Below are 11,820 nucleotides of genomic sequence, written 5' to 3'. Positions count from 1 at the left end.
CCTATTGCTCTGATAGAGCCAGAAATGGAAACTTTGAAAGCTTTGTTGAATCCGACTAGGACAACTCGTCCCTCATGTATCAGGTTAGCTGAAACAGAAGCAAATTATGAAATTAAACCTGGGACCCTACAGATGCTCCAAATTTTTTTAGGGAAAGAAAATGACAACCCTTATTTCCATGTTAGGGATTTTGAGGAAATTTGTAGTACCCTAAAAATTATAAACCTTGATGATGATGCTTTGAAACTTAGGTTATTCCCTTTTTCCTTGAAAGATAAAGCCAAATTGTGGCTATATAGTTTGGTTCCGGGTCAATCGAAACATATGAACAACTTACATCTGCCTTTTTGAACAATTTTTTCCCTAGGCACAAAACATCGTCTATTAGGACGCAAATCTGCATGTTTTCTCAACAGGAGGGAGAATCTTTGTGTATGTATTTGGAAAGGTTCAATGATTTGTTGACACAATGTCCTCATCATGGTTTAGAAAAGGTTAGGCTAGTTCAGATCTTTTATAAGGGTTTAGATTATTCCACTATAACCTTAGTATAATCTATGTGTACAAGTGGATTTGAAAAACAAATAGTTGATGATGCGATGACATTTTTGAATAAACCCGCCGAAAAGACCCAAAAATGGGAAAATAGTAGGGAACCCCAAAAAAAAATTCTTCTAAGAAGAGGAACATAGGTTATAAGGAGGGTTTGAATTAGATGCCAAAATTGCAGCAATAACTAAAAGGTTAGAATCTTTAGAATTGGGTCATACTAGTATTAGAGTGGAGCCTTTTTGGGAAGGACAAACTATTGAAGAGCAAGCCAATGGTCTTTGTACTAATAACACTAGATTCGAGAACTGTCAGAAATTTGACCCATATTCAGAAACCTATAATCCTGGTTGGAGAAACCATCCGAACCTCTCTTGGTCTAAGGACCATAATCAAGGTCAATTTGTAATTCGAATACTCCCACAGGTTTTGTCTATACTAAGAATCCTCCAGGACCGACTCAGTTTCAGAATCCGTCTGATAAGAAATTTTCAAGTTTATAAGAAACTCTCATCTCGTTTATTCGAAACATTGATAAGATTCACGAATCGCTTTCAAGAATCCATCAGGACCGACTCAGTTTCAGAATCCGTCTGATAAGAAAATTTCAAGTCTAGAAGAAACTCTCATCTCGTTTATTCGAAACACTGATAAGATTCACGAATTTCTTTCACAAAGCATAGAAGAAAGTAAAAATATAAGCCAGGCTAATTCTCAGCTATTTCCGAGTTAAAAGACCAAGTTAGTATGATAAAGGAATCTTTGAGAGAAAAAGGTAGGTTCCCTAGTCAAACACAACCTAACCCTAGAGGAGTTCATAAAGTAAGTGCGAAACCATCACATCAGCTGAATGCTATTAGCACCCTTAGGAGTGGTAGAGTTGTAGACAATAAGGTAACCATGCCCGATAGTGAGCATATTGTAGTTCACTCCTCAGGACCATCCATAACTGAGGAGACTGATAAAATCTTTGATGATGCCAATTCGGTTCCCAAGAGACCCTATTTTATTCCTAGAGCCCCATTTCCCCAGCTATTAGTACCAACAAAGAATGAATCCGACTTTAATGACATAATGGAGGTTTTTAAGAAAGTTACCATAAATTTTCCGTTACTAGAAGCAATTAGGCAACTGCCGGCTTATGCCAAGTTCCTCAAGGATATGTATACGCGAAAGCGAAAGCTTAGTGTCCCTAAAAAAGCCTTTTTAGCTAGTCATGTAAGTTCGATCATTCAGAAAACCACAACTCCTAAGTATAAAGACCCAGGTGCCCCTACCATTGCTTGCAAAATAGGAAAACATCGGGTAGAAAAAGATTTACTGTACTTGGGAGCTAGTGTGAACTTACTTCCGTACCATGTGTACTTACAACTAGGACTTGGTGAATTGAAGCCTACCAAGATAACACTGCATTTAGCTGATAGGCTTGTTAAAATTCCTCGAGGTGTTATAGAGGATGTTCTTATTGAGGTCGACAAGTTTATTTATCATGTGTATTTTGTGGTCTTAGATACCCAACCTGTCCCTGACCCAGAAAACCAGATACCTGTGATTTTAGGTCGCCCATTTTTAGCTACGTCTAATGCGATCATAAACTGTTGAAATGGTATTATGAATCTATCTTTCGGTAATATGACTATTGACTTGAATATTTTTAATGTCAATAAGATACATTCTGAGCTAGATGACACGTGCATTGAAGAGGTGAACATGATAGGAACCTTAGTTCAGGAGTCATTACCAAACATCATATCGGAAGATCCATTAGAGAGTTGTCTAGACCATTTTAGCATGAATTTCGATAATGATAACAACATTAAACAAGTAAATGCTCTGTTGGATTCTATTGCTATGTTAGATACTGATAAATGGAAAGCTAGGTTTGAACCATAACTAGTTTCCGAGTCTACCTTAATCCCTTGTTTAGATGGTCCTCCTAAGTTGGACCCTAATTATGCATTTTTAGGCCCATCTGAGACTTTTTATGTGATTATAGCTTCCAATCAGGAAAGTAGGCCAGAGATCGTGGTTCAAGACAATAAGAAAACTTTAGAGTTGACTATAGAGGATATAAACCATATAATTTCTATAGTTTGTCTGCCTCAAACGCATTTAGAGGATGAACCACATGATTATAACTCAGAGAAAGCAATTGACCTTTTTCAGGACCCTGACGGTCTAGATATTAGGAATATTGTGACTAGTCTAAATAGAGACACCCAAAATTCTAAGTTTGGTGGTAGAGAACTAGAAGAAGCTCTTGAGTATTTTAAAGACTCCAAATATTCGGAAATTCAAGCAAAATAGTTAGAGGTTTGTCTGAGAATACTGACTACCCTAAGTTCGGGGGTAGTGAAGGTCAAGTATCCCCATTAGAAGTCCCTAACTTGGGAATCGAGCCTAGTGTTCCTGAAGTATTACCTGAATCTCTTATGACTCCACAACCTGATCCTCCTGATACTATCCAGGAGGAAATTCAAGAATTAGAAACTCATAGTTCGGAAGAATCTGTTTTTCAAGACACTCATATGAATCCCAAGCGGGTGCCGAAGATAAACCCAGTTGTCTTGCAAGAAGTATTAGATCAGGTTGTGTTATATTTGTTTATTTATCTAGTCCGGTGCAGTTGTCTCATAATTGTGGCAGTTTTATTTGGTTTTGTTGACCCACAATTGTTTCGACTATTGATATATGATTTGAAAGGTAATTAGCCATTTTGTGGTATATGAAGTCTGGCTGAAGACTTTAAACTTAGCACTTCTTGGGAGGTAACCCATGCTCATGCAACACAGTAATATCTTTCCTTAACTCTTTTGCTTCAAGTGGTAACAATTTCTCCTTGTTCATTCTTTTAGTTTCATCTTTAGAACATTGAGAACAATGTTAGATTTAAGTTTGGGGGTGTGGGAGAAACTTTTAGTTGCATTATTAAACTCCAAAGCCTAGAAATTTATGCCTATTAAGGATAACACTAACCAATCTAAGTGGATGGAAGCATCTTGGTTGTAAGAGTTGAGGAACCAATCTGAGTGGATGGAAACATCTAAATAGAGTCTATTCATAAAAGCACAGAGCTCAGGTGTTAGAAATAACATGATAGTTTCACCATATCTCGGAATCATCTTATTACTTTTGTTTTAGTTTTTGCCGATTTTTAATGTTGATGTTTGCTGGGTTGAAATAGGGTGATTGAGATACAAAAAAAAAAAAGACCATCAAACCAACCAGAATAAATTTTTCAATAAAATCGACCGCTGGTTTCCTTGTATATGCCAGACAAGTTGATCTAGAATTAGGATTATCGACCATTGGTTCCCTTGTATATGTAAAATGTGTTGATATTAGTCAAAAACCAGTATCTCAATCCATTAGGTCATAGGATTCATCTTGGCATTGACGTTCATTCGCAACCATTCATTTCTATTTCCATCTTCTTAATCTATTCATGTGATTTGTTTGAGTCCGGATATTGATGTCCATAGTGCGACTATTTGAGTAGCGCTCTGTCATTTATATATGAATTTTAGTATGTGAGTGCAAACTCGTGTACATCAATTGTAATTTTGCATCAGGGTACTTCCTCTTGTAGTCAATGAGAGTATGCCAACCAAGGAGGTACTTTAGTGCTATTCCAAGGTTCTGCGTAGATAGTTAGGGTCTGGAGTAAAGGTTTCGTGGGTACACCTCTTATAAACCCTCTCGAGACTATAACTCGGCCACTAGGGCCACCTAGGGGTTTAAAGGCTTGTTGCATATGCTAATTAAGTGCAATCGCGATGCCTGCAACAGTGAGTTAGGATTTTGTTTTCTAGATTACGTTTGCTCGAGGACTAGCAAATAATAAGTTTGGGGGTATTTGACATACGCATTTATGTTTATTTTGATCTCAATTATATATATTGTTAGTGCTCAGTTTTGTAATTATTATGGGGTTTTATGTCTTTGTAGGTGTTTTTGGAGAAATAAACTCTTGTGGAGAAATTGGATCGAAAAGTGGTATTTGGGATCGCGGAGAAAATTACTACAGGCACCCAGGGGACGTGTTAAAGGCACTCCGGAAGTACGTTGGAACCACCCCCGAAAAATGATATCGGCACCTGAAAAAATTGATAAAAGCACCCAAGGACAAATGTAAAAGGACCCCCACTTTGGATAAGGGGCACCTCAATTACTAAGGGGCACCAACTTGCTATTCGCACCCCCAGCTCTGTTAGGGGGAGGTCATCTTCTCCTTCGTTTGAAAATAGAAAAGGCGGGAAAATCTACTTTTCACGGCAGATATTAGGGTTCGAGTTTTTGGTGAATTTTAGATAGATTTAATTGCTGAAACTTCTTGGTGGGACCTGTTTGGGCTTAACATGAATGATATGGTCATTGGATTTCACCCAGTTTGGCTAGATAACCCGATTAGATGTAAAACAGGGAAGAAAGCTTCTCAGATATTTCCTGAGCTTATTGTGGAAGTTACTTGCGATAGAGAGAAGCTATTCTGGAAGATTCGATGATATCAGGAAAGATTGGTTAAATAAAACAGCTAATACTCGTAAAGAAGAGAAGAAATGGCATAAATTCCGAGACTTATGAGTGAAGAAAAAAAGAGATTAACTCGGGAATTTTGGGGTTTGCAGAGTATATATAAGTTTTTTCGAGACCCAGGAAGGATAGTCGAGAGTTAGGGGTAGTTAGCAGAGGCTATATAGCTGAGAAGAAGAAGTTGCAGAGATTTTATTCTGATGCTGTGAACAAGGCAAGCTGAAGAACATAAGACTGAAGAAGTGCGTCACAGAAGCAGGCGTATATTCAACTGCAGAAGTTAGTTATCGCTCTTCATTATTATTTTCTAAAGACTTCCAGTGACTAAATTGCATTCTTTCAGAAACTATTACTTGTAAAAGTGAACTCTGTAACGCCAATATAGCATTGCAGATTCGTTGAGTTATATAATTTCTTCAATAAAAACATCTTTTGAGCCATGATTTATTATTTTGAGCGTGTTTTTACCATGAGGAGCTAAACCCCAACACTGGGACGATGGAGGAAGCCTTATTTCACTTTTTTTTGTACTATATTTGATTGTTAATGATTTTTTGCACTTGATTCAATTGATTTATGATTTTCAATGGTTAGTTGTGATTTCGTTTGATGGAGTATGCTTATACATACGAGCTCTTGATATACCATGCTTGTGATTTACATCTAATATTTTAGAAATCAACCTTTGGGAAAAAAAAATAGAGTCCATAAAAAGAGCTAGAATTGTTGTGAGTCATTATATGAACCGATTGAATGTGATTAATGGTGGAATCCGAAGTCCTACTATCTCTTGATATTCTGACAAACCTTTGTATAAATTTCTTTTATTTTGAAGTCTTAAACCCAGTATCAACAAGTCTTAGAATCGAACACTTTATTTACCACTATCTAAAATTACATCACCTTGTTATCGCAGGTTCCACTTCACAAATAATTTCAAACTGATCCCGTAGGCTTTGTTGTCCACAAACTAGTACGCAATTTCTTTCATTGTGTGTTCCTCAGCCCAAGCCCTTGCTTCGGGTTTACTTTTCCATGTCTATGTTCATTCAAAAATAAATAATATTTAAGAAAAACTTCGGAATATTCCTACAACTTAAAGGTAAACACCAAATTCTTACATACCAAATTATTTTGAAAGTGATCATTCGTATCTTCATGAATTACGTCTACAGGATCCGGTTGATCTTCCATCGGTAAAGGTTCACCAAGCACGATCTACAAAAATATCACAAGGTTAGATATTATGAAGGAAAATTAATAATAAGGTTCAACATATATACTAATTAACTAACAATCCGAACCTAGTATTCTTGAAGGTTCGACTCTTACAATATTCATTACATAATATTCATTACATAAGCCGAACCATTAACAAGTTTTTTTCGAACAACTCTCAAAATAGGTTTGGCTTGTTATGAAAATTTCAAATAAGTCGAATTAGGATCTAGCAATCAGGAAGGAAGTTCTAAAATGCAAGTTCGGCTGATAATTTTAAACATCTCAGTAGGCCGAACATTTCAACAATTAGGCAGAAAGTTATAAATTAACTATGAGGTCAAAAATGGCCTCATAGTTAATTTATATTTTTCCTACACACAAAAAAGCCTTAAATGGATGGAGTAAAAAGTGTTTGGGCTTGGAGTCAAGTCCCTAATAATAAGAACGATTTTTTGGGGACCATGGTTTTTTTGGAGGACCATGGTTTTATTTTGGGTAAAGACATTAGAAGTAAATCTAGGTCACCCCTTATCTGGATATTTATATTAATACCTAAATTACCCTCCTGATTAGTTTTGGGTGATGATTAGTTAGTGTTAATAATTTTGTATCAAGAAAAAGCTGAATTGTTTTGGGATCGTTTGACGTTACTGCCTTCGCAAACTTAAACTCTCCTAGTACTTCCACAAATGAGTTGTAAAGATGCTCTCTACGGAAATTTAATTGATTTTCGAGAAGTTGTTCACCATTCAGATACAAAATATCAAAAGCAAAGATGCAAACTGGAACTGTTATGTCATCTATGGAAACATTTTTACGTGCCAGGCTGCTCAGTTGCTGGAAAGGCAGAATTCTACTGTTTTTGCAGTCAAATGCCACAATTTCACAATCCAAAACAAAGGAACTTACTGAAGGCTTCTTGAACCTTTGCACTGATTCAACGACATCGGGAAGCTTTCCAGTATTTCTTTCGGCATTTCGGCTGAATATCTTAACTGAATCATCTTCTAGGTAGTGTATCTGAGCACGCTCCCAATCATACTTGTACTCACATGTGATTTCCCTATTCTCGAATTTTTCAAGAATCTCAGGCACTCCTTTTATGGGTTTGGCTAACATAAGACCAATTGGAACGCCTGGAACGAAAGTACATGTAGCCGGCAGCATAAACACACCATCAGTCAGAAGAGACAATGGTGTCGAAATTAGGGTGCACAGAATACACTTGCTTCAAAATTCTTACAGATTCTTCAATGAAAGATGTCAATTCCCAAAGGTTGTCAGTCGACGGTTTTTCAGAATATGCAGCAGCTTGAGCCAAAGCTACTAAGACAGTCTGTCTGCAAAATCAATCCTCAAGTTTGTCTGCAGAAGACGGATTATATATAGTGGTTCACAATCACTAGATGCAACAAGAAGTGATCTAATAACATCTCTTTTTCTCTGCAGATTACCCTTCCCTGAATTCTTTGCAATGACATGAAATGCATTCAAAACCTTGGCAGCAGATAATAGAGCAGGCTTAAAGTTAGACAGGGTAGATTGACATGAACGGATTTCTTTTGCTATCAAACCCAGGTCTCCAAGATTCTTCAGTTATTTTTCAATTGCAAATCCACTCTCTCCATAAATTTCACTGAGACAATTGATTATAGTATAGTCTCCGATTCCAAGCTCAAATTGGGAGGATAAATCTTACATGCAAAAAGATAAACGAAAGAAACCAGGTTGTTGGACGCTAGCTGAATTCTAGGACACGGTTTTGTGTGAGTGTCCAAAACTTGTGGAACTCCAATACCGTGTGAGAAAATCTTGGTCGGTGGTTTTGTGTTTATCACAAACACAGTCGATCATTGAGTCCTAGTTTGTAGGATCTCAATTGAAGTCGGTCACTCGGAGGTTAAGCAAACCGTGAATTAAACCTAGGGACCTAACTATTATAAATAAGGGTCCTTGGTAGTGCTTGTTATCATTATCATAAGAGTTCTTCTAAAGGGTGAAAGCTAGGGTTTTCGGTCCCTTTGTGAGTGTCTTGGTTTCGGTAAAGGGTGAGAGCTGTTTGACAAGGTAAGAGTTCTCTTTGTAATAACCTTTACGGTTAATTGAATAAATCGTGTTCTTGTCCGTGGTTTTTACCCAATTTGGGGTTTTCCGCGTAAATCCTTGTCTTGTGTGATTGTTTATCGTTATCGTTGTTCTCTTGGTAGTTTGTTTTCTTCTTCGTTTAATCCCAAAGATCAAAGCGTTGTGGTGAAAATCCCAACAATTGGCATCAAGAGCTAGGTTTAGGGAAAAGCAAGATGACAACAAAGGTTTCTGCGGGTTCGACGCGGTTCGAGGTAGAGAAGTTCGATGGTTCTATTAACTTCGGTTTGTGACAAATCCAAGTTAAAGATGTTTTGATACAATCGGGATTAGTCAAGGCGCCGAAAGGACAAGCCGAAAGAGGTGTCAAACCTGAAGACTGGGAAGATGTTGATTTAAGAGCTACAAGTCAAATACGACTATTATTAGCAAAGAATGTTTTGGCTAATGTCTCAAAGATTACTACAACAAAGGATTTGTGGAGTAAACTTGAAGAGTTGTATATTACAAACACTCGTTCGAATAGATTGTACTTGAAAGAGAAATTTCATACATTGAAGATGGCTGAAGGTACGTCTATTGCTAATTATCTCAGTGTTTTGAATTCAATTGTTTCTGAACTGGAAGCGTTAGAAGTAACTGTTAATGATGAGGATAAGGCACTTCGTCTCATATTGTCACTTCCACCATCTTATAAGCATATGGTAACATACTTAAAACATGGTAAAGATTCTTTGGGTCTTTCCGAAGTTACAAGTGGTCTCTTGTCTGAAGAAAAGGAGATGAGGAGTAGTAAGGGTAATTCGTTGGAAGAGGATGTTTTATATGTTGGCGAGAAGAAGAAACACGATAAGAGTGTTTGCTGGAAGTGATGGTCAAGTATCCCCATTAGAACTAGAAGAAGCTCTTGAGTATTTTAAAGACTCCAAATATTCGGAAATTCAAGCAATAGTTAGAGGTTTGTCTGAGAATACTGACTACCCTAAGTTCGGGGGTAGTGATGGTCAAGTATCCCCATTAGAAGTCCCTAACTTGGGAATCGAGCCTAGTGTTCCTGAAGTATTACCTGAATATCTTATGACTCTACAACCTGATCATCTTGAAACTATCCAGGAGGAAATTCAGGAATTAGAAACTCATAGTTCGGAAGAATCTGTTTTTCAAGACACTCATATGAATCCCAAGCGGGCACCGAAGATAAACCCAGTTGTCTTGCAAGAAGTTTTAGATCAGGTTGTGTTATATTTGTTTATTTATCTAATCCGGTGCAGTTGTCTCATAATTGTGGCAGTTTCATTTGGTTTTGTTGACCCACAGTTGTTTCGATTATTGATATATGATTTGAAAGGTAATTAGCCATTTTGTGGTATATGAAGTCTGGCTGAAGACTTTAAACTTAGCACTTCTTGGGAGGTAACCCATGCTCATGCAACACAGTAATATCTTTCCTTAACTCTTTTGCTTCAAGTGGTAACAGTTTCTCCTTGTTCATTCTTTTAGTTTCATCTTTAGAACATTGAGAACAATGTTAGATTTAAGTTTGGGGGTGTGGGAGAAACTTTTAGTTGCATTATTAAACTCCAGAGCCTAGAAATTTATTCCTATTAAGGATAACACTAACCAATCTAAGTGGATGGAAGCATCTTGGTTATAAGAGTTGAGGAACCAATTTGAGTGGATGGAAACATCTAAATAGAGTCTATTGCACAGAGCTCAGGTGTTATAAATAACATGATAGTTTCACCATATCTCGGAATCATCTTATTACTTTTGTTTTTGTTTTTGCAGATTTTTTATGTTGATGTTTGCTGGGTTGAAATAGGGTGATTGAGTTACGCAAAAAAAAAAAACACCATCAAACCAACCAGAATAAATTGTTCAATAAAGTCGACCGCTGGTTCCCTTGTATATGCCATACGAGTTGATCTAGAATTAGGATTATCGACCACTGTTCCCTTGTATATGTCAACTGTGTTGGTATTATTCCAAAACCAGTATCTCAATCCATTAGGTCATAGGATTCATCTTGGCATTGACGTCCATTCACAACCATCCATTTCTATTTCCATCTTCTTAATCTATTCATGTGATTTGTTTGAGTCCGGATATTGATGTCCATAGTGCGACTATTTGAGTAGAGCTATGTCACTTATATATGAATTTTAGTATGTGAGTGCAAACTCGTGTACATCAATTGTAATTTCGCATCAGGGTACTTCCTCTTGTAGTCAATGAGAGTATGCCAACCAAGGAGGTACTTTAGTGCTATTCCAAGGTTCTGCGTAGATAGTTAGGGTCTGGAGTAAAGGTTTTGTGGGTACACCTCTTATAAACCCTCTCGAGACTATAACTCGGCCACTAGGGCCACCTAGGAGTTTAAAGACTTGTTGCATATGCTAATTAAGTGCAATCGCGATGCCTGCAACAGTGAGTTAGGATTTTGTTTTCTAGATTACGTTTGCTCGAGGACTAGCAAATAATAACTTTGGGGGTATTTGATATACGCATTTATATGTCTACTTTGATCTCAATTATATATATTGTTAGTGCTCAGTTTTGTACTTATTATGGGGTTTTATGTCTTTGTAGGTGTTTTTGGAGAAATAAACTCTTGTGGAGAAATTGGCTCGAAAAGTGGTATTTGGGATAGCGGGAGAAAATTACTACAGGCACCCAGGGGACGTGTTAAAGGAACTCCGGAAGTACGTTGGAACCACCCCCGAAAAATGATATCGGCACCTGAAAAAATTGATAAAAGCACCCAAGGACAAATGTAAAAGGACCTCCATTTTGGATAAGGGGCACCTCAATTACTAAGGGGCACCAACTTGCTATTCGCACCCCCAGCTCTGTTAGGGGGAGGTCATCTTCTCATTCGTTTGAAAATAGAAAAGGCGGGAAAATCTACTTTTCACGGTAGATATTAGGGTTCGAGTTTTTGGTGAATTTTAGAGAGATTTAATTGCTGAAACTTCTTGGTCGGACCTGTTTGGGCTTAACATGAATGATATGGTCATTGGATTTCACCCAGTTTGGCTAGATAACCCGATTATAGGTAAAACAGGGAAGAAAGCTTCTCAGATATTTCCTGAGTTTATTGTGGAAGTTACTTGCGATAGAGAGAAGCTATTCTGGAAGATCCGATGATATCACGAAAGATTGGTTAAATAAAACATCTAATACTCATAAAGAAGAGAAGAAATAACAATAATTCCGAGACTTATGAGTGAAGAAAAAAAGAGATTAACTCGGGAGTTTTGGGGTTTGCTGAGTATATATAAGTTTTTTCGAGACCCATGAAGGATAGTCGAGAGTTAGGGGTAGTTAGCAGAGGCTATAGAGCCGAGAAGAAGAAGTTGCAGAGATTTTTCTCTGTTGCTGTGAACAAGGCAAGCTGAATAACATAAGACCGAAGAAGTGTGTCGCAGAAGC

At 37.3% G+C, this 11,820-nt stretch overlaps 2 pseudogenes; both read right to left on the bottom strand.

Annotated features, from left to right (window-relative positions):
- Positions 1 to 387: 387 nt before the first annotated feature.
- LOC113354597 lies at positions 388 to 487 on the bottom strand (annotated as a pseudogene).
- Positions 488 to 6,052: 5,565 nt separating this feature from the next.
- Positions 6,053 to 8,157, bottom strand: LOC113352067 (annotated as a pseudogene).
- Positions 8,158 to 11,820: the final 3,663 nt, after the last annotated feature.

This window comes from Papaver somniferum, chromosome 2 (genome assembly GCF_003573695.1).
Source record: "Papaver somniferum cultivar HN1 chromosome 2, ASM357369v1, whole genome shotgun sequence".
In the NCBI taxonomy this organism is placed as follows: Eukaryota; Viridiplantae; Streptophyta; class Magnoliopsida; order Ranunculales; family Papaveraceae; genus Papaver; species Papaver somniferum.
The sequence above is the reverse complement of the archived record's forward strand: the minus strand, read 5'-3'. Positions and strand labels throughout refer to the sequence as shown.